At 38.2% G+C, this 21,782-nt stretch overlaps 1 pseudogene; it reads right to left on the bottom strand.

The window, feature by feature from the left end:
- Window positions 1-8,205: 8,205 nt before the first annotated feature.
- Window positions 8,206-21,536, bottom strand: LOC136664197 (dual specificity tyrosine-phosphorylation-regulated kinase 4-like; annotated as a pseudogene).
- Window positions 21,537-21,782: the final 246 nt, after the last annotated feature.

Below are 21,782 nucleotides of genomic sequence, written 5' to 3' on the forward strand. Positions count from 1 at the left end.
CTGTCTATGGAGGACCAAACCTGTCAAAATTTAAAATGAATAAATAAATGAATAAATGACTCAAAAAAATGAATTTCCTTCATAACAAATTTAAAAATATTTTTTAAAAACTCAGTAAAAATAATAAATTAAACATTGCATAAATTAAAATGTTTGTTTACCTGCATGGGTATTTAATTTACTTTCTCTCTCTCCTGATTGATTTATTTTTACATTTTAAAAAATATATATATTTTTTATTTTTATTATTTTTGGTCGTTTTTATGTATTAATTTTATTATTTATTCATTTATTTCTATGACTATTTATTTTTTGCATTCATTTTTTTTCTGTAACTATTAATTCTTTTTGCATTCATTTATTTTTTTAATTTCATTGCTCTTATATGATAAAAAGGTATCTGTCCATCAATGATGTCAGGGAGTCTTATTCTTATTGGTTGATCAATGCCCTAGATCAGCTGTACATGTCTTGCTCCATCAGAGGTATAGTAATGGTGGCCTTGATATACTGTTAGCAAAACTCAATGGAACACAGGGACTGACCATGTGCAGGAGAGACAGCTCTCTCCCCATGGCTATTCTGCTCCCAGAAATGGAGCAACAGCAGACACGTCTCTCTATACAACTCCTCTGCTCCAGGGATGGAACTGCAGGAGACACTGCTCTCTCTACGCGGCACTTTTGCTCCCAGAGACAGAGCAGCAGAGTCAATCCGCCCGGCAGGTCACACACCTCAGAATGAGCTATGATTGTGCAAAAAGTTCTGCCAAAAACACATTTGCTTTCTTTTATGTTGAATTTATTTATTTTTCTGAACTCCTGAACTGAGCTCACATGATTGATTAAGGTATTCAGCTTTATTCAAACAGTAAACACATGAATGTATGACACGGGACTGAAGGCACAACTAGACCTATTCAATTGTGTGGCATCACACTTAACAAGCGGATACATACATTGCTCCTTTTATTGAGGCGAGCAGCTGCTTCTTTGAGCAGATCCGACACCAGCTTTCACCCTGACGTTTGTGCCCTCGGACACTTCTATTAGAATCAACTACTCTGTTCTGGACATAAACCAGAATGTGAAAAATATGCCCCCTTCATTAGTGTGTATTGAGGATGAAACACAGAAAAAATAAATGCATAAATGATAAATAGAATAAATAAATGAAAAAGAAAATCAAACACAAGTTAAAAATATCAATACAGATTTTTTATTAATTAATTAATATAGGAAATTAATAAAAATAGTAAATAAAGAAATACATATATAGAATATTAAATTAATGCACAAAATTATATGCATAAATATACAAATTTTAAAAAATATATATGTACTATAACTATATTATATTATAAACCCACCGCCTGGTTTTATTTATCTTTTTTGTTTATGTCCCATATTAAGTCATTTTTTTATATTCTGCTCATTTCTTTCCAGTTTTATTAATTGATTTATTTATTTTTAATTTTGGCAGGTTTGGTCCTCCATACGTATCAGTGTGTGACAAATCTGCTTCAGTTGGGGTGAGGCTACCCTCCTGGGCTTCTCTGGGCCATTAAACAGAGACTTCTCCGCTATGAAAGGACCAAAATATTGTCACTAATCAACTCTGACTTTCTGTTAGCATGTATATATCCCATCAAATACTTGATCATATTTAATAGCAATAAGAAGGAGAAAGATTTGTATTTATGCTTGTGTCCAGATGAAGAATCCAGAGCAGTTTTCTTAAGCAGCCTTGCTGTTGACTTCTTTGAGGTAGGCAAGCTTGAGGATGTAAGCCAGGATCATCCAAGCATCTGAAATATCAAAAATCATTTTACCACAAAAGGAGCAAACTATTAGCACTAATAAAACCATTTGGCTCTTGCTCTGTATGTATACATCACATATATATCATGTCATGTTTAAATGGCTGGCAATAGATCTAATCTTAAAAACCTTGGAGACAAAATGTGTTGGAGTAATAAAGCAACAAAAAGTGGCTGAAATGCTCAGTCAATCACAAGCAAGGATGGGGTGAGGTTCGCCAATTTGTGAACAACTGTGCGAGCAAATTGCCCAACAGTTTAAGAACAACGTTTTTCAATGTACAATTGCAAGAAATTTAGAAATTTCATCATCTACAGTCCATAAAATAATCAAAAGATTCTGAGAATCTGGAGAAATTTCTGCAAATAAGCGGCAAGGCCAAAAACCAACATCAGGTGTCACTGCATTAAAAACCAACAGAATTCTGTAACGGATATTACCACATGGGCTCAAGAACAGTTCAGAAAACCATTGTCAGTGAACACAGTTCGTCACTCTATCTATAAGTACAAGTTAAAACATTAAACATTAAATAATATAATGTGAGAGTGCATGGGCCAGTTGTTTGGCCAAAGGTAAAGTTTCCTAAGCAAGAGGATGTTCTGACTCAGTTGTTGTAAACTATGATAATCATTCAGAAGCAGGGAGAAGAAACACATAAAAAGATTCAGCAACATGGAGAAATGAGTGAGCAATTAATGCAACAGCAATCAGAATCTTCAACATTTAGCAATTCACCTGCTCATCACACCTCTCCTGTAGTTTGAGCCTGCATAAATGATACAGTTTCAGCAGTCACAAAGTACTATTAGATACCACAGCTGAAGAACACATTGGTATAGAACAACTGATTTTAGCTCCTCAATCAACCCCTCACGTGATATCTCAGATACAAGTTGAAGATCCAATGTCAATCGGTAACAAATCTTCCTAAATCTGCTAGACAACCACAGTTCCATCAGCATTCTTTGACTATCTTTTTGATTGATTTTGCCATTCCAGGTCCCGTCAGTAGACACAAGCAAACCAGCAAGGTTTGTATAGTCAGCAACCAGCCCATGTCTAGAATCCCAGTTTTTTTGTTTTCTTTATTGTAGAGAATCCTTATCACACAATACCATCTATAGTTTCTTCAGCATCAGTAAGAGCCCATTATCGTCCTGTAGAAGGCCCTAGCGTTCCTTACATGACTTAGGAAAATGAAACTCAGTAACTGCTTCTTAGTATAGCTTTAGATAATCTGTTAGATTCTCTAGAATCTGAACTGTATAAATTCCATATTCTTTTAGATAATTTGAAGGTAGAATCCACTAGGATATTAGCCTAAGCATTCACATATTTTACAAACCCTTATACCAAAGCTATTAAAGAAGTAGATGAGCACCCGCTAGTCTCTAAACAAATTCGAGCTATTATGAATTTATCCCCTTTATAGAGTGGTGATGGGGAAGTGAATTTGCTTTTAGAGTCCAGTCTCTAGTAGGGCTGCTACAAACAATGAATGAGCAAGGCCAAGTTGAATTGCTTTGTGGTTCACATGTGAAACGTTCATTGGACAAACTTCCACCACATCAGTACTGTTGCCATATGTATACAATTCATCCTGGATTTTTCAAATTGCCTAAAAATTGATGCTTGTTGTCATCCGAAAAAGTCACGTTCGTTACAATCTACAACTTACACCCAGACAAATACCTAAACCAAAACTGCCTCTATTTAGCCAATCGACAGTTATGTGTGGAGTTGACATGCAAATAGGAAGATTTGGACAAACTCCACAAATTAATCCTAAACTCCTTTGTCCATGTTGTGCTTCATATAATCACAATGTCAGCAACTGTCATTGAGCATGACCAAACTACAAAAGATTGAATGGATCAAAAAGAACAAATGATGTTACATTGTGCAAGAGGGCACTTCGCTATTCACTGTTGTGCTTTATGTAAAGGCAAGCACCTTCAGGAATTTCACATTGTCTGTTATCTTCATGGTATCACCTGTAAATCAGCCAAAACTTGCTATAAAATTAATAATGCAATCACTGTAGAACAACTGGCATTTGCAGAGCATTCATATCCAATGACGCTGGAATGGAGATACAAAATCTTACAAGTTTTACCATTGATACCATTTACTAATATGTCTCTAGTTCTCAGTATAAGTGCAGATCATACCCATTTGATTACACCTGTTGAACCAGTACATTTTGGACCTAAACTGCACCTGCTGCAGTGAAAACATGGCTGGTTTGGATGTATCAAGGACCTCTTGTTGACTTTCCATTGGATCAAAGCTCAATTCAGTGTCTGTTTACCAAAGTCAGTTCTCCTGCTGATGAATTGTTCAAGAATGTAGAGAGACTGTGGCAATTAGATGTTTTACCTCCATGCAATGAAAAGGCAGCAATGAGATCACAACAGGATAAAACAGCTTTGGAGCTACTTAAAAACAAAACAAACAGCGTAACAGTTGCTGGTGTGAGCCATTGTGCAACTCCTTGTCTGAGAATGCAAGATGTGCTTCCCCTAAGAGCTACAGCAAAGGCAGTAATATCATATCTACAGAGAATTGAATTATTGAATTATAGATCTTTGCTGCGTTTTGACTGGTGTGATATGCAACATCAACTTTTTGAATCAGTATATCAATGGCAAGTGCTTCTTTTGGCACTGTTTGTAGCCCTTGTTGTATTGTCTATTCTCTACAGGAGCATGCCAAATCTACAAGAGATGCAGATGTAACATACTCAGTGGAAAAGTGTTTCTATGTAGATAACTGTCTGAAGAGTTTTTCATCAGTATCTAAAGTAATGCACATCCGTTATCAACTCAGAGTTCTACAAGCTACAAGAGGTTTTAACATTTGTAAATGGGCAAGTAATGAGTCTTCTGTGATTCAACATCTCCCATCTGAAGCAAGATCAACTAGCAGTGAATTATGGTTGTCCAATAATTGTTTTAACACACAGCAGCTTACTTTGGGAATGCTTTGGGATTGTAGAACAGACACACCTGGGTTATAAACGTAGACCTATTCAATCTTGAGAAGTAATGCAGCATATATATAAGGATTTTACCAGTCAGTATGATCCCATACTTTCACAACTCATGCTAAAATTCTTGTTCAGCAGTTATAGGAAAAGAAAAGGCAATGGGATGACCCTCTTCTCCCTCCAGAATATCTGAAAATGTGGCAAGACTAGGAGGATGAATTAGATTCAAGATTAGAGTTATGTGCTGCATTAGTAGGAGCTCGGCTCTTGGCTGTAGTCAAATCAGAACTCACTCTTCCCATAAGAAAAAAAAAATCTTATGGACTGATTCTATAACAGTGTTGTCATGGATCCAGAGAGAATTTTGAAGGCTTAAAATATTTGCTGGAACAAGAGTGAATGACATTCAAGAATTTAACAATCCTAATGACTGGAGTTATATTGATTCTCTGAATAATGCAGCTGATGTTATTACGAGAGGGAAACATCTGCAGGATCTCATTAGGCCCAACAGGTATAATAATTGTCCTGCTTTCTTATTTCAGATATAAGAAGTTTGACCATTTGATAATATAGTCATTAAGTTCAGTGTAAGTAATAAATATTCAAGTGAATATTGTAAATCCCTATTCTGTGGTTTGCTAACTTCTGATATTCCTCTGCCTGATATAAGTAAGCACTTAATGACGTTGCACAGTCCTTACAGGAGACTGAGGACCAAACATATCCTTCAGCATCTGATTACCATAAGGCTGAAGTAAAACTCTTAAAGAAAGCACAGATGAATGCTTTCAAGGAAAACGTTGTACAGATTTATAAAGGTAAACCTCTATTACCCATCCGTTGTGTGCTGATTAGGTAGTGTTGCAGTCACACAGCTCCAGGGACCTGGAGGTTGGGGGTTCGAGTCCCACTCCAGGTGACTGTCTGTGAGGAGTTTGGTGTGTTCTCACTGTGTCCGCGTGGGTTTCCTGCGGGTGCTTTGGTTTCCTCCCACAGTCCCAAAACACATGTTGGTAGGTGGATTGGCGACTCGGAAGTATCCATAAGTGTGAGTGTGTATGTTGCCCTGTGAAGGACTGGCGCCCCCTCCAGGGTGTATTCCCACCTTGCGCCCAATGATTCCAGGTAGACTCTGGATCCACCGCAACCCTGAGCTGGATAAGCGCACACAGATAATGAATGAATGAATGAATGTTTGCTTATTTTGTATTCTGAACTGGATCCCATCAATGGTTTGATCAGAGTAGGAGGGAGGCTACGTTACAGTAATTAGGATAGTGATGCTGTCCATCCAATTATGTAGAATACTAAACATCTAATATCACAGTTAATCATTAAAGACTTTGATAATAAATTGCATCATGCTGGCCCTTATTAATTTTTGCAGAACTTAAGAGAAAGTATTCTCTTATTCTCGTATTCTCTGGTCATCAAGCTGTTCATAATTTTCAGTATCACTGTCTTCAATGTTGCCAATGGAGATCAAATCCAGTTCCTCCTAAAATAGCAGATTTACCAGAGTCCAGATTAAAATTACCCAAAACCCTCCATTACATTCAACTGGTATGGATTGTTTTGGTCCATAAACAGTTTAAATTGGCTGCAGATTGGACTAGATCTTCCTAGTATGAACACAGATTCCTTTCTACTAGCACTAAGAAGGTTCATTGCAAAAAGAGGCCACCCATATAAACTTATATCAGATCAAAGTACTAACTTTAAGTGAAGGGGAAAAAAACAAGAAGCCTTCTAAAACCTGGTCCCTACCTTTCAACAACAGTTTTCAAACAACAAATTAATTTCTCTATCAACCCCCTCATGCTCCATACTTTGGGGGTGTATGGGAATAAGAAATCCGTTCTGTAAAAACAGCTCTAAAAATTGTATTAGGGTCTCAAACTTTATCTGAAAAAGTTTTGACTGTTCTAATCAAAATCGAAGGAATATTGAATGCTAAGCAATTAGGATATGTATCATTTGATATTGCAGATCCTGAGCCTGGATCTCCAAATATTCTCATGAGGTGACGGGGTCCTTCTTTGCCTTTAGTGTCCTACCCAGAATCTGAACTATTGAGTCACCAATATTGGCATTATAGTCATATATCTACCTGTCTTACAGTCCAGCCCAAAATGGGCAATGAGTAAAAATAATTTACAAATCGATACTATTGTAATGATAGTTGACAGCCAATTACCTAGAGGCTTGTATTGGGTATATATCTAGAGTTATTCCAAACAAAGATGGTGTTATCCACAATGCTGAAGTAACTGTTAAAAATAAGGTTCATGTTTGTCCAGTTACTAGTTTTATCCCTCTTCCTAAAGTAACCTGAAAGTTTTGTTTTACATTCAATTCTTTGTTAGATTCAAAATTATACCTAAATTTGGGGGTGGCTGTTACAATGTATCAGGGTTGGATATTGTGCCTTTAAATATAGCTTCGCACGCTGATAAGAAGTAGAGGGAAAATAGACTCAGAACCCATTGTTCAGATGTGTTTGTTTGTCTGGCAATGGATGGTTGTATGGTTCCTTCCCTGTGACGCAGTGTGTCAGTGTATATTTAACCACTCTTGGCTTGAAGGTGGAAAGAATAAAATCACCATGGCATCGTGAATGACTTGAATCCTTTCCTGTCTGTGTCTAATCGTACACCGTATGGTTAATGGGAACATCATACTGGCTAACTAAGTAATATATTATAATGATTCATGTTTGAGATACACAATACATGCTGTGATAAATGTTCAAAAGTATCTAGACATCTCTTTTAATAAAGGCCTCCTAGGGTATTCAGTTGCACAAACAAAGATGTCTCAGCAAAATAACCACAAATCCTTAGAACATCCTTGGATTTAATCACATTTTATTGGTCCATGTAGGAAATATTTTAATTATAACTTATTCAGAAGCCTATGAATATCAGCACTGTTCGGAGCATCTTGTTCTTGAAAGACACCATTGAGGCAAAGTCCTGGAATCACCTTTTAAAGAGAACAAACCCCTCAGATATTTATTAGTAAAATTTATAAATTACAATTAATAAAAGTAACAATCCTTGCTACTGGCACTTTATGCTAAAGTACCTGCAATTGCTTGTTTTTCTTATAAAATAATGTCAATGGGATTCTTACGTGAAGTTTTCATAAATATGGAAATTACATTTGTGAAGGACTGGTGTGATCCAGGGTGTGATCCTGCCTTGAGCCCAATGACTCCAAGAAGGCTCTGGACACACCACGACCCTAAACTGGATAAGCGTTTACAGATAATGAATGAATGGAAATTACATTAACTTACATGAGAATTAAACATGCTAACTATACTTTCAGAAGAAACAGTGTGGTTTAAAAGCTCAGCAAAATAACCACAAATCCTTAGAACATCCTTGGATTTAATCACATTTTATTGGTCCATGTAGGAAATATTTTAATTATAACTTATTCAGAAGCCTATGAATATCAGCACTGTTCGGAGCATCTTGTTCTTGAAAGACACCATTGAGGCAAAGTCCTGGAATCACCTTTTAAAGAGAACAAACCCCTCATCAGAACAAGTCACTGAATGCAACACATACGTTTAGATGGTAACATTTAGAGTGTTAAGTGTTCTTGATAGGCCACGAGGTTTAAGCATCAAGATTATCCAATAATGTAACACTCTTTAGGCAATACCATGAATAATAAAGAATCAAATTCAGTAATTTTTGACTACCTCCACCATTTGCCTGTGCAGATCCAGACACGTTCTTCATTCTGCTCCACGTCTAAGGCTCCTATCAGCGGGTAACAAATCTGCTTCAGTTGGGGTGCAGCCTCCCTCCTAGGCTTCTCCCTTCTGAGACGTCTCCGCTATGAAAGACCAAAATATTGTCACAAATCAACTCCTCTGACTTTCTTTTAGCATGTTTATATCCCATCAGATACTTGGTCATATTTAATAGCAATTGGAAGGAGAAAGATTTGTCTTTATGCTTCTGTCCACATGAAGAATCCAGAGCAGTTTTCTTAAGCAGCCTTGCTGTTGACTTCTTTGAGGTAGGCAAGCTTGAGGCTGTAAGCCAGGATCGTCCAAGCATCTGAAACATCAAAAATCATTTTACAACAAAAGGAGCAAACTATTAGCACTAATAAAACCATCTGGCTCTTGCTCTGTATGTATGCTATATGTATGTATGTTATAAAGATATTTATTAGTAAAATTTATAAATTACATTTAATAAAAGTAACAATCCTTGCTACTGGCACTTTATGCTAAAGTACCTGCAATTGCTTGTTTTTCTTATAAAATAATGTCAATGGGATTCTTACGTGAAGTTTTCATAAATATGGAAATTACATTTGTGAAGGACTGGTGTGATCCAGGGTGTGATCCTGCCTTGAGCCCAATGACTCCAAGAAGGCTCTGGACACACCACGACCCTAAACTGGATAAGCGTTTACAGATAATGAATGAATGGAAATTACATTAACTTACATGAGAATTAAACATGCTAACTATACTTTCAGAAGAAACAGTGTGGTTTAAAAGCTCTAAGAATATGGCAATGCTCTTGTTTCTAGATGCTCAGTTTTCTTGATTGTTTGAAAAGATGTACTGACCAGCTTGGATTTTGAGGTCAGCATGTTGCTGTGGCACGCTGCCTTCTCCTTCACAGGCTGGATTCTGGGCCAGCATTTGTGGTGCTGCCCAGAATCCAGGGATGCTGCAAAGCCTCCTCTGGGTTAAGTCGCTTAGTAGGGTCCCACCTAAAGGTGTTGGGTAATAAAAAGTTCACACGTGTTCAGTCCCAGACAGGAATTAGGTAAAAGACAGGAATTATTTTATTTGAACTGTTCAGTGAGCACATACGTCAGACAGCCCGCGATAAAATCCAGGAACAATGCGTCGTTTGTCTTTAAAGCATTTTCCAACTTTTTGGAGCTGGGCTGTCGGTCTTTGGTCTTGGGTGTGCCCTCAGAATCTGTACAAAAATACAAGACCCCTCATCACCCAAATTCTTGCCTGTACACATAAGTTTCCCACACGAAGTACTCACCAAAGAATATGTGTCTCCTGGAAGAAGTCTGGAGAATTTCAGTTGGTGGTAGTCCAAGTACCTGAAATATATATAAATACACATAAAATAGCATTTAATCATTAAAAAGTTTGTATTAAACAGTGTGTTTTGTGAAACTGGAAAGAAAAAACCATCATGGTAATGAGACATACTGAGCAAAATACTTAACCAACAATACCAGCTTTAACTAGCTCAGAGACCCTCCTTCATATTGGCAATGGGAAATAATTTCTTATTCAGGTCAACTTTACTTTTGCATGCATAACTAGAGAAGCAAAGGGTGCCTTTACCTCCATGATGCGGGCAATCTGATCATGTTCGTCCTCTCCAGGGAAGAGAGGCAAACCTGTGTGTAATTCCGCTAGAATGCAGCCCAAACTCCACATGTCAATAGCCGAGGAGCTGGGCTGACCCAGGATTACTTCTGGAGAGAAGTAAAACTGAGTTCCAATACTTGTGCGCACTGAAAAGCAAGATATGGAGGTTAATATAAAAATAAAACAACATATAATTTACACACACATATGTTACACAAAACTTGTTTCGCTCACCTTTCTGATCTTCAAAAAAGCTGCATCCAAAATCAATCACTGTAATGCCTTGCCCATCTCTTGACATCACAATGTTCCCCTTTACAGATAAAAATAGCAGGTCATCAGCTCACTTACTGACGGATCAATATAATTATTAATTATCATGACTAAACCACTTAACATTCCTTATATATATATATATATATATATATATTGTGTGTTCTCCTTGTGTCTGCGTGGGTTTGGAGATATTTAGGTATATATCTAAAGAGATTTATATATAATAAGACATCTCATTGCTGCACATACACATACAACCAATTAGCAATCTGAAACGGAATATACATCACATTTCACTCACTGTTTGTTGTTACTCAAATGAAAGAAACATCAATAGTAGCTTTTAGCAATACATATTCTGGTCTACATATGTTTGCTCATTCGTGAAAAAAACTTCTACAGTCAAAAAGGTGTTTTATACAATGACAAAAGGTAGTGTCACAGTGACACAGCTCCAGGGACCTGGAGATTGTGGGTTCGAGTCCCGCTCCGGGTGACTGTCTGTGAGGAGCTTGGTGTGTTCCCCCTGTGTCCATGTGGGTTTCTTCCGGGTGCCCCCGTTATAAGATATAAGTGGTTACAGACTATGAATGAATAAGTGTGCAAGGGTTACATCTAAGCAGAGTTAAAAAGGGACACTGCCAATGTCTATGAAAGTATCACTAGTGAGCACTCAGTGCTGAAAGGTCAAACAGTACAGACCATGAGCCATTCATGACTACAGATTGTTTGGTGAGCTGTCACACTTCTGCTGAAACTGATCAGTCTCCGTACAAAGGTTATACACACTGCAGGGCTTTGCTGTGTCATGGCTGTGGTGGTACTCACAGGCTTTAGGTCACAGTGCACAATCTTTTTCTCCTTGAGCCTTGTCAGGGATTTTAGCAGCATTTGTGCAATATGGCGAACTTTTTCCTGACTGAAGCCATGATAGCCGTTCTTCTCCAGCTTCTTATCCAAGTTTGGTCTGAGCAAGCAAAGAGGAGCAACATTAATTAGCAACCTTATGCTGCAAAAAGAGACATGTTCAGTGGCTCCTTAATTTCATCCTGGTATACGTCTGCTCTGAATATTTTGATGTTTTACTGATTGATTAATTAAGTCATCAGCTAATTAACAAGCCCTTCCTTAAATGGGGTGGATCTCCAGGATGAGGAGGCAATAGAATAGTATAATAGCCATGTTTGTTCACACACTCACACACTCACACACTCACCCCAAGAGCTCAAAAGTAATACATAGATGATTGCGGAAATAGAAGAAACCCTTCATGTTTATAATATTGCAGGAACTGTCTTTGTCCTTCCTCTGCAATGCATGAAGCATCCTTAGTTCCACCATCCCCTGCTGATGACAACTAAACACAGGCAAAAGACGCCCAGAAGCACAATTCAGAAAGTACACTTTCACACACAATAAATGTTTAAGCTAGTCTTCTATACAGTATTAACTAATCAGCAGTAACTGCAGATAGTTACAAAAAGCCATAGAGGTAAAAGTGTAGTAAGATCAAGAACATTACATGAGCAAGTGTAATATGTTTAGACCTTGGTTGGTTTCGGATGACTTTGATAGCCACCCTCTCCTTGGTTTTGTGATCCAAACATTTGAAAACTTGGCCAAAGCTTCCCTGCCCAATCAATCCCAAGACTTCATAGCGGTAAGCGATATGGTCATGAATAATCTGAAAATACAACAAAGACTTTGAACTACTCTTGATCTAATGAAATGATGGACAGCCTATAAAGCTATTGTTCACGCAGTAATGAGCTGGATTGTTACCGGATTGAAGGCACCATTCTTATTATCATAGCTGGAGTTGTAGGCCTTGCCAAATGTTTCCTTGATTTTCTTGGCTTTCAGTCCCAGGTACCAAATCTCAGAGTACCCCAATATCTCATGCTGCTCAAAATCATTCAATCTCTTCCCAAAGTGCCTAAGTGCGTCTGGAAGGAACACACAAAATGGTAAATACATCTTTTAAATCCATTTAACTACTAAACATGCAGTAATTATGTAGATACTTTAGATAGTTTTTAGATACTGAGATATTCAGAGACACTTTTTGTGACATTAAAAGTATACAAATTGAAGAATATTTTCTATATACCCCCCCCCCAAAGGAAAAAAAAACATTAGCAGCAAGTAGTCGTTAAACAAGTTAAAACAAGACAATCTTGTCACCTAGAGAAAATGTGCAGAGTAATTTCATACTCTGAGATACTTCCTAAATATAGGCTCTGGTCCGAGACCATTCTTTTACCTTTTGGGGCCATGGGGAGCGCATAACTCTCCAGGTGCTGACTGTGCTTCTGCTTATAGGGTGGGCTCTTGTACACACTGCACTTTGGAAGGTCCTCATCAATGGGCTTTGTCTCCTTATTATTAACATAAAACAGACAATGCACATGAATCAGATAAATGTGCCAAAAAAGTGTCCACGTTACATTAAAATCATTAATAAATAAATCCTTGTAGGCTTTTTTTCATTAAATACTATGACAATTATATGCATCTTATGTAGTTATGAAATCTATATCGGAGGACTTCTAATTCTGTTGATGAAAAAATCTTTTCAACTTATATATTGAGTTTTCTTGTGCCATGATCTGATTTGTTTGTTGAAGGAAAGTTAAAGTTTTGTCCAATAAAAAATATTGTATAAAGAGGTCATTTTCTTTAATTCTGCTAAAGGATTATTACAGCAGAGCACATTTAAATGTAGTTGTTCTCCAGGAAATGAATTTGGAAAAAATAAAGCATTTTTACAGTGGCTTGACACAGTATCTCATATTGTCATTAAACTAGAAACATAATCAAATAAATCGTTTTGGAAATACCACATTTACATGATTACCCACTTTTACTAGATGTAGTGGATCTGCTAAAACATGTCTGGAGTACAAAGATTGTCTTCGTTTATTAAGAGTTGTGAAGTTCGGGTTGTTCTGGAGATAATGGTCATTCAAAATGGCTTTCGTAAATACATGCCCAAAAACTTCTTTCAACCAGCTCAAACTGCATCCAGGTTTTAATAAAAGTCTTACAAATTAGTTGATGGATTTGAACAAAATATGACTTCAACTGAAATGTTAACGTAAATCAAACTTCAGTGAAATGGGCAGACTTGATATAAGCATTTTATACTGCTCACTACAGTACTTCATTTTACATGTCTAAGTGCCAATGTTGCTCATGAAACATAACACGCATTATCATTGTGCTAGTTCCTTTATATAAATACAAAATATTCAGTGCTACTCTAGTGTTGGGATGTCTCAGGCTTAAACATCAACTACTACTTACAGGATTTAGATGCCTGTGTGCCGTCATATAGCTGCTGGGCTGTCTTTTGTCAGCGATGTGAGGCTGTGGCTTTGCATTTATTTGTGGAAGTTTGTCTCTTCCATTGCTCTACACAAAGAAAAAATATAAGTAAGTGCCCATGGCATTACAGTCACATGTATAGCTCGCTATTTCACTAAAACTGACAATCACAGGGGTAGCACGGTGGAGCAGCAGGTAGTGTCACAGTCACACAGCTCCAGGGACCTGGAAGTTGTGAGTTCAAGTCCTGTTCCAGGTGACTGTCTGTGAGGAGTTTGGTGTGTTCTCTCCGTGTCTGTGTGGGTTTCCTCCGGGTGCTCTGGTTTCCTCCCACAGTCCAAAAACACATGTTGGTAGGTGGATTGGAGACTCAAAAATGCCCATAGGTGTGAGTGTGTGTTGCCCTGTGAAAGACTGGCACCCCCTACAGGGTGTGTTCCTGCCTTGCACCCAGTGATTACGGGTAGGCTCCGGACCCACCGCAACCCTGAACTGGATAAGCGGTTACAGACAATGAATGATATTTGTAAATGACAATCACATCGCAAATTTGAATGATATTTGGAACATGGTTGTTATCTTGCGTGGTATAAATTAGACTTTAATTATGAAGTACATTATTTAATGTAATGTGCCAAATTGCATGTAATATATTGTAAAAATATGTTGTCTGTTGGGGTCTTGTTCATGAGTGAGGGAAAACTGGAGTGGGAGATTTACAGGTGGATCGGTGCAGCTTCAGCAATAATGTGGACTCTGTACCGCTCCGTTGTGGTAAAGAGAGAGCTGAGCAAAAAAGCAAAGCTCTCGATTTACCGTTCAATCTACCTATGGTCATGGGCTTTGGGTAGTGACTGAAATAATGAGATTGCTCGTACAAGCGGCTGAAATTAGTTTTCTCTGCAGGGTGTCTAGACTCTCCCTTAGAGATAGTGTGAGGAGTTTGGACATCCGGGAGAGACTCGGAGTGGAGCCGCTGCTCCTCCACATCGAGAGGAACCAGTTGAAGTGGTTCAGGCATCTGGTTCGGATGCCTCCCAGACGCGTTCTTAGTGTTCCGGGCATGTCCAACGTGGAGGAGACCCAGGAGAAGATCCAAAACACGCTGGAGAGACTACATGTCTCGACTGGCCTGGGAACGTCTTGGTATCCCCCCTTGAAGAGCTGGAAGAAGTGGCTAGGGAGAGGGAGGTCTGGGTTTCTTTACTCTGACTGCTTCCCCAGTGACCCGGACCCGGATAAGCCGTAGAAAATAGATGGATGGATGAATGAATGGACTTCCCTTGGTTAGTCATAATGCTTCTGGATTATCCGTCAAAATCATTAATGACACACAAGTAGCATTAAAAATAACCAGCTTCTACAAATGATTAAGCCAGCAAATGTAACCATCTATGTATTAACCAGGAGTTAGATATTGCAGCTTCTGTCAGTCTTGTTCAGTTCTCTTCTTGATAAAAGTAGTGAACACCTGAAAGTGCTGAGGAATAATTTTGCCAATGAAAATATAGGGCACTCTGCATGGTGGGTGGTAAAGAGGATCTTTTGTAAGTAGGCTTTACAACTGCATGACCTAATGAAAATCTTACCAGCTTCCTGGCCCGGCTGGGTCCTGCATTCTCAGGCACAGGTTTCTTAAGCTGAGGGAGGGCATCAAGCTTCCCAACCTGTGGAGTCTAATAAGCAGTGATCAGTACAAGTTGAGATAACTGAAACCCTCTTACACTCAAATCAAATCAAATAAGGCAGTGAAGTTGTTAATGCCACACACATGCCAATCAAGGACAGTGGGTAACACAGATTCAGGAAATATACAAACCAGTGGGCCGGTAATATGCCTGTATACTGTAAAACTGAACCCAGTGCGCTATGAATTTTTATATGAATATTTAAATTTAACCCAGTCTATAGAATGTTTAATCAATGCCACAGACATGGTAATATAATTGTCTAATCCTTTGTAAATAAGCAAGACATAGTGGTTCTGAGACAAGAATACAGTCGTTAGGTATTGTAACTTGTGGAGCTCTCATTCAATACTCTTCATGATATAAGCAGGATACAGCAGAAAGGAATAATCCTGCCAGTGAAATATTGCTGAACTTTGCCTGGAGTTTGATAAAGGGAATCCCTCACAAATGGACTTTGCATAAATTATTGGAAGACTTACCAGCCTCCTGGGCTGTCCATATGCCAGGTGAGCGTTCTCACAATGTGGTTTAATATGTTGTGGGAGAGCATCAAGCTTCCCACCCTGTAGGACGTAAATAAGGTGAAATCAGTATTGCTCAAATAAATAAAAGCCTATAAATAAAACTGGGCCAGCTTTTGTCTGTGATGTGAGGCAAACCCTTGTCATTGACCTTGGACTTGGCAAGATCAGCAGGCTGTGGCTTTGCATTTATTTGTGGAAGTTTGCCTCGTCCATTGCTCTACACAAAGACAATACATAAGTGAGTGCCCATGGCATTAGTCAAATATATAGCTCGCTATTTCACTCATACTGACAATCACAGGGGCAGCACGGTAGAGCAGCAGGTAGTGTCACAGTCACATAGCTCCAGGGACCTGGAAGTTGTGAGTTCAAGTCCTGTTCCGGGTGACTGTCTGTGAGGAGTTTGGTGTGTTCTCTCAGTGTCTGCGAGGGTTTCCTCCGGGTGCTCCGGTTGTCAAAATATGTTGTCTAAGACTAGAGGATTTATCTCCAGAGTTCCCTTGGTTATTCACAATGCTTCTAGAGTATCCGTCAAAATGATTAATAACACACAAGTAGCATGAAATATAACCAGCTCCTACAAATGATTAAGTCAGCAAATGTAACCATCTATGTATTAAACAGTAGCTAGACATTGCAGCTTCTGTCAGTCTTGTTCAGTTCTCTTCTTGATAAAAGTAGTGAACACCTGAAAGTGCTGAGGAATAATTTTGCCAATGAAAATATAGGGCACTCTGCATGGTGGGTGGTAAAGAGGATCTTTTGTAAGTGGGCTTTACAACTGCATGACCTAATGAAAATCTTACCAGCTTCCTGGCCCGGCTGGGTCCTGCATTCTCAGGCACAGGTTTCTTAAGCTGAGGGAGGGCATCGAGCTTCCCAACCTGTGGAGTCTAATAAGCAGTGATCAGTACAAGTTGAGATAACTGAAACCCTCTTACACTCAAATCAACTCAACTCAAATAAGGCAGTGAAGTTGTTAATGCCACACACATGCCAATCAAGGGCAGTGGGTAACACAGATTCAGGAAATATACAAACCAGTGGGCCGGTAATATGCCTGTATACTGTAAAACTGAACCCAGTGCGCTATGAATTTTTATATGAATATTTAAATTTAACCCAGTCTATAGAATGTTTAATGAATGCCACAGTCATGGTAATATAATTATCTAATCTTTTGTAAATAAGCAAGACAGTGGTTCTGAGACAAGAATACAGTCGTTAGGTATTGTAACTTGTGGAGCTCTCATTCAATACTCTTCATGATATAAGCAGGATACAGCAGAAAGGAATAATCCTGCCAGTGAAATACTGCTGAACTTTGCCTAGAGTTTGATAAAGGCAATCCCTCACAAATGGACTTTGCATAAATTATTAGAAGACTTACCAGCCTCCTGGGCTGGCCATATGCCAGGTGAGCGTTCTCACGTTGTGGTTTAATATGTTGTGGGAGAGCATCAAGCTTCCCACCCTGTAGGAAGTAAATAAGGTGAAATCAGTATTGCTCAAATAAATATAAGCCTATAAATAAAACCTTCTAATCAATGATTAACACAGATTCATTCATTCATTCATTGTCTGTAACCACTTGTCCAGTTCAGAGTCGTCGTGGGTCGGGAGCCTACTCAGAATCTTTGAGCGCAAGGTAGGAACACACCCTGGAGGGGGCGCCAGTCCTTCACAGGAGGACACAGACACACACACCCACAGACACTTTTGAGTCGCCAATAAACTTACCCACGTGTTTTTTGGACCGTGGGGCGAAACCGGAACACCCACGAAAACCCACGAGGACAACACACTAAACTCCTCACAGACAGCCACCCGGAGCAGGACTTGAACCCACAACCTCCAGGTCACTGGAGCTGTGTGACTGTTACACTATCTGCTGCGCCACCATGCGGACCAATACAGATTCAGCTGTAGTTAAAAATTGGTGCACAGGTATTTTGGCTATACACTATGAAACTGAACCTAGTGGACTACATTTTATGAGGTCTATAAAAAGTTTCCCACTTCATGAAGGGCTTTGCTGCACAGCTAATAATAAAAGTTAAGTGCTTTCATTCTTAACAGCAGATAAATAAAACAAACAAATTACTAAATGAAAGCCAGGGTACAGCTTCCTGGGTTTATAAATAAACAATGCACAACTGTCTCCATACATAAAGTGTGGCAAACTGCCAACCCGGTCTCACATGTATTTGTGATATAGTCACATATATAGGGGACTGCAATTCATGACACAGTCGCATATTTTCAACATTTTATGCGACAATATCACGATCATAAGTGTATGGGTAATTACCATACAAACAATATGCGACAGTAACACGAAAACTCTTCGTCATTACAGGTGTCATTACTCATAACACTCATAAAAAGCATAATGCGAATCAAATAACATAGGTTCTTATTCCAACAAAAGCATAAAGTATTTTATTAGAATATTTTTCCTTAGCAATGCTTATTATTGGTGTCCTACTTTAGCTTTAACTCTAACGGGAACATTTCTTTCACTTAACGTTATTTTGACAAATTTTCAAAAGGTTAATACTGAAAATGACATTTCTCTAGCCATTATTTGCTTTGAAATTTTAGCAAATAATGAATTAGTAACGTTGTATTTTCTGTAAATAAAAATAAGACCATGGTATTAACGGATGGTAATGACGCCTTAATGAGGAAGTGTTTTCGTGTTACTGTCGCATAACACGGGGCACGGATATCACGTATATAGGTGTGGTAATTGCCCATTCACTTATGATCGTGATATTGTCGCATAAAATGTTGAAAATATGCAACTATGTCACGAATTGCACTCCCTAATGTATGTGACTATATCACAAACAGGTGTGAGACCGGGTTGAAACTGCAGTATTATCATACAGTCTTAGTTTAAAGCACAGCCGTATAGAGGGAGAGTTTTTGTTTAATTGTAATTTAAATGTGCATTTTAAATTTTTTAAACTGTATTATTTAAATCAGTTAATTAGCTCTGGTTTCCTCCCATAATTCAAAAACACATGTTGGTAAGTTGATTGGCGACTCGAAAGTGTCCATATGTGTGAAAGTATGAGTGTGTATCGCTCTGGCGCCCCCTCCAGGGTGTGTTCCCACCTTGCACCCAGTGATTCCAGGTAGGCTCTGGACCCACCGTGACCCTGAACTAAGCGGTTACAGACAATGAATTAATAAATGAAATCAGTTAATACATTATTTTACTATTTACATATTTATTTCATGTGTTTTGCACTTTTAAATAATTAAATCTGTCAACATCATCCATCATTCAACAACTAACTGTGATCCAGGCAGATTTATTGATTTAATACAAAAAAATCTCAGTTAGCATGAGTGCAGTGCCTAGCCTAGGATCTGTCGCTACCAGGTTTGCGCCGCTGCCTGATTTGGACTGCGCATGCGAAGAACACCATGTTTGTGTACACTACTGATATTTTACTAATTTCTTCTTCGAGTATAATTGTAAAGAAACATGGCCCTCTTTGGTTGAACACCATGTGTGTCTCACATCGTTATTCGTAATATTTTGTTTAAAAAGAAGACCAAATCAACATGGATGTTGTTTGTTTTAAATACATTTTGCAGGTACTCCGTTTTTTTTAAACTGTAAAGGACAGCAAGGTAAGGCTAACTCATGTCTATAGTAAAATAAAGCTCTTCTTTGTGAAAAAAACTCTCTTTGCTGCTATAAGCTATATGCATGAAAGTCAGGAAATGCGCCATCTAAATCGAGCAGGTCGTGAAAATCGGGTAGTGACATCTTTTTAGACCTAGCTAGCGCTGAAGAACTTAGGGGAACCTTGGGGAGGAACCTGATGAAGTGAAAGATAACGGAGCAGCAGCTGTGTTCCTTAATACCTCTTCAATTAGATTTGTAGCCTCCCTTAAGAGTTCAGGGCAGCTTTTCGACTTTTTGCCCTCTTAAAATTATTAACGTACATGATCAGTCTGTCTTGCCTTAGATTTAATTATTTTATAGTGCAGGGATGCAAGGCGTATGAAATAAATATGTAAATACTTAAATAATTAATTAAATAATTTAAATAATGAAATTAATGAAAACAATTAAAGGGCAGATTTAAATAATGACTAAATAAATCAGAAATCACAAAAAAAAAAAAACCACAGGAAAACAATTTATATTACGTGTATAATATTAAACACTTTTCATACACAATTTTCAGTTAATGAAATGTATAAAAAAAGCAATGCAGTGGATTATGGGTAATCTGATATCTGTTAGTGTACATGGGTAAAACACTACTTTTTGCAGTGCATTGTGGGATTGTTTGCGTGCACTTAAAATCACCCACTATGTTTTCAGTCACTACTACAAAATGGTGGAACCCCAAAAGAGTGCACAGTACAGTGAATAGTACAGTGAATATATATATATATATATATATATATATATATATATATATATATATATATATATAGTGGAACCCCTACTTACGAACTCGATCCGTTCCGTGACCCGGTTTGTAAGTAGAAAAGGTCGTTTCTCGATTCAATTTTCCCCATTTAAAATAATGGAAAAGCAATTAAAGGGAAAACTCTCAAATTGGTAAAAAAATACATGTAGCAGTACTTAAAATAAAAAAGGAATACAGTGGTAACAGTAATAAACGACTGTCTGGAGGAGTAACACAGGCCCTGGCTGTATGACAGGAGGTGCGGGGTAGGGGGGGATAATGGAGAGTCGGCAGGTGAATGTGGGGAGACGAAGCGTAGATACGGCTTAACTTAGCACGAATTTCGAAGTCTGCTATTTACACTAGTGCTAAATTGCTAATACTACAATTTGCTAATCTTAAAAGCACGAGGATCGAGAGAACTAGGGAAAATGGGTCAATGACTCAAGTCTGGGCGCGCTGGGAGACTCGCCTATTGGGGTCAGTGGCCATTTCCAGCCGCCGGCTCGGCGGAGGCTCGGGTTCGTTTCTAGAGTCATGGTTCGTTGGTGGAGGCAAAAAAATATTCAAATGCCCTGTTTGTATCTTGGAAAAATCGTTAGTATAGGCGTTCATTATTAGAGGTTCCACTATATCACACACACACACACACACTACCCGTCAAATGTTTGGACACAACTACTCAGGGAGGGTTTCCTTTGCTTTGGGTAATTTTCCACATATTGTGACTGTACAGTACCAGACAAAAGTTTGAATATCTTCTTATTCAATCACTCAATGGTTTTTCTTTGTTTTTTGTTTTCCACATTGTAAATAAATATCGAAGACATTAAAACTATGAAGGAGAACATATGGAATTATGTAGCAAACAAAAAAGTGTTAAACAACTAATTTAATTAATTGATACGTTTTTTGATCCTACCTTTGCAGGAAAAGAAGTCCTCTCCTGAATTACTTTCTCCAGTCTCTTGCTCATATTTGTTCTGGAGATACACCAGTTGTAAATATTATAATAATTTGGCACTCTAGCCAGGTATTCTGAAGTAGTTAATTGAAGTGATAACTCTCAGTTTTACACCCGCCGTTGTTAGTGTCATACTAAAAAGATGAACGTTCTGCAGCATCAGTTATGGCTATGATGTCAGCAGTGATGTCATTAAAGCTGTTGTTTGTGATGTCATTTAACACGAGCTCAGAAATCCATGCTGACACAAGAGGTTCAGGGTCAGAATATACAAGAATGTTCTGGAAAATCAATGTGAAAACCACACAGTATAAAGTTTTCTAAAAGTTCACAATAACGCGAAATTAAGCATTTTACAAAGATCAC

Source organism: Hoplias malabaricus, chromosome 1 (genome assembly GCF_029633855.1).
Source record: "Hoplias malabaricus isolate fHopMal1 chromosome 1, fHopMal1.hap1, whole genome shotgun sequence".
In the NCBI taxonomy this organism is placed as follows: Eukaryota; Metazoa; Chordata; class Actinopteri; order Characiformes; family Erythrinidae; genus Hoplias; species Hoplias malabaricus.